Genomic DNA, 2,500 nt, shown 5'->3' with positions numbered 1-2,500 from the left:
TTAAAAACCTAACGGCAAGCTCTATAATGACTCTATGTCTTTGTCCCAAATAGCAACCTATTTCCTATAGTGCACTACTTAGACCAGGGTTTTTCCCATAGCCTGTAGTCAATAACTTACAGTAACGGTAATGTAGAGGTAAGTAGATTTAAATGATTGTAATTGAGCACTAAATACACTGTGTGGATATGAGTGAGCTTTACATTACATTTTTTAAGTCATGTATTTGAATGAATAGCTAAGGCATGGGCTCTTTCTCTTTTCTGCAATTCCTTGCTTCCTATCTCCTTGCCTCCTTTTCAACTGTAGTGGAGAAGAAAGTCCCTCAGACCTTCTCATCCAATGCCTTTTGAGAAGGAGGCAAGACGAGAGGCTGTGAGGAATCGAGGAAAGATACATCGAAAAAGAGCCATGGTGATTTGAACTGTGAATAAACTAGAATAGAAATCAATGTAGCTTGCTGTAGATGCAGTGGTGGAAAAAGTACCCAAATGTCATACTTGAGTAAAAGTAAAGATACCTTGATAGAAAATGACTCAAGTAAAAGTGAAAGTCACTCAGGAAATATTACTTGATTAAAAGTCTAAAAGTATCGGATTTTAAATATACGTATCAAAAGTAAATGTAATTGCTAAAATATACCTAAGTATCAAAAGTAAAAGTACAATTATAATAATTTAAAATTCCTAATATTACGCAAACCAGATGGCACCATTTAAAAATATTTTTTTTATTACGGATAGCCTGGGGTACACTTCAAAACTGAGAACATTACAAATGAAGCATGTGTGTTTATTGAATCAGAGATCAGAGACAGTAAGGGAGGTCCTCTTGATAAGTGTGTGAATTAGACAATGTTTTTGTCCTGCTATGAATTCAAAATGTAATAGTACTTTTGGGTGTCAGGGAAAATGTATGGAGCTAAAACTACATCATTGTCATTAGGAATGTAGTGAAGTAAAAGTAAAAGTTGTCAAAAATAAAAATAGTAAATTAAAGATCATTAAAGTAGTACTTTAAAGTATTTTTACTGAAGTACTTTACACCACTATGTAAATGTTGTATAGAAATAACAAGAACCGGCCACTATTGAGCAGGAATCATTCTGGCCTTCTACCCGGTCAGCATTATGATCAAACATTAGAATGGAGAGAGAGGTAGAAGGAAAGTGTGATCACGGTGTTAAAACATGATATCTCAAAGCCAGAGAAAGACAGCTTTACTGACACCGTGATACCATGTTACATAGTGAGGTTCGTCTGCGTTCCCAAAGGAGCGTGTTTGTTTGTGTCTGTGCGTGTCTGTGTGTGTACGTGAGTGTACGTGCGTGCATGCATGCTTTGTGTGTGTGTGCGCATGCGTGCATATGTGAATTCATACACAGCAGCCTCACTAAAGGCTGTGTGTATGTGTGTATGTTTGTATGTGTGTGTGTGTGTGTGTGTGTGTTCATCCCTCATCACTTTCCCCTGGTTACAATGTCCCTTATTCCTCAGACGCCCAGTCAGCACTGCAGGTGCTGTGTGTGTGTGTTTCATATTGCGTAGCATCTCAATATTTTAAAGATGCTTCCTCACTGATTTAGTGGTCCTTATTCCCAGAAAAACAGACAGATAGATATAGAGACAGACAGGCAGAAACAGACAGACACAGAGACAAACTGACAGACAGACGGACAGACAGAAAGAGAGACAGACAGACATACAGACGAACTGACAGACAGACGGACGGACGGACGGACGGACGGACGGGACGGACGGACGGACGGACGGACGGACGGACGGACGGACGGACGGACGGACGGACGGACGGACGGGGAGACAGACAGACGGACGGACGGAGACGGAGACAGACGGAGACACGGACAGACAGACAGACAGACAGACAGACAGACAGACAGACAGACAGACAGACAGACAGACAGACAGACAGACAGACAGACAGACAGAGGGACAGACAGAGGGACAGACAGAGGGACAGACAGATGGACAGACAGACGGACAGACAGAGACAGACAGAGACAGACAGATGGACAGTCATACGGACAGACATAGAGACAGAGAGGCAGATGGACAGACAGAGAGACAGACAGTCGATCAGTCGATCTCTCAATCCCTCAATATGCAATCAGTTAGTGGATAACATAGGGAAGGAGTTCCAGACATGTCGTCTCCAACAGCATTGAGCTCCACTGACACTATTGGCTCCAGTTCCCCTGAGAGCTCCTCCAGAACGGGGAGGATGGAGACAGCCCGGCTTTGTGTTTACGCCATCAGTCTGTACTGTAGCACTGTTGATCCTTAATTCATTGAGCGGTGTGAGGGTGACAGCTGTGTGTGTGAAGACCGTCCCTGCCTCACCTGGCCCTCGCTCCTTTCCCCTCCTCTCCCCTCTGCCTTCCCTCTTCTCCCCCAGGACAAGTGATTGTCTATGTTACCAGATTCTCCCTGAGTAACATCAGTCAGAGGTTGTGTCCCAAATGGCAACCTATTCCCTTTAT

At 43.2% G+C, this 2,500-nt stretch overlaps 1 protein-coding gene across 1 annotated transcript in view; it reads right to left on the bottom strand.

The window, feature by feature from the left end:
• The window catches only part of LOC124034999 (electromotor neuron-associated protein 1-like), a 32,691-nt gene that overhangs the window by 570 nt on the left and 29,621 nt on the right, over positions 1–2,500 (bottom strand). The window lies entirely within an intron of this gene.

Source organism: Oncorhynchus gorbuscha, linkage group LG05 (assembly GCF_021184085.1).
Source record: "Oncorhynchus gorbuscha isolate QuinsamMale2020 ecotype Even-year linkage group LG05, OgorEven_v1.0, whole genome shotgun sequence".
NCBI classification, from domain to species: Eukaryota; Metazoa; Chordata; class Actinopteri; order Salmoniformes; family Salmonidae; genus Oncorhynchus; species Oncorhynchus gorbuscha.
The sequence above is the reverse complement of the archived record's forward strand: the minus strand, read 5'-3'. Positions and strand labels throughout refer to the sequence as shown.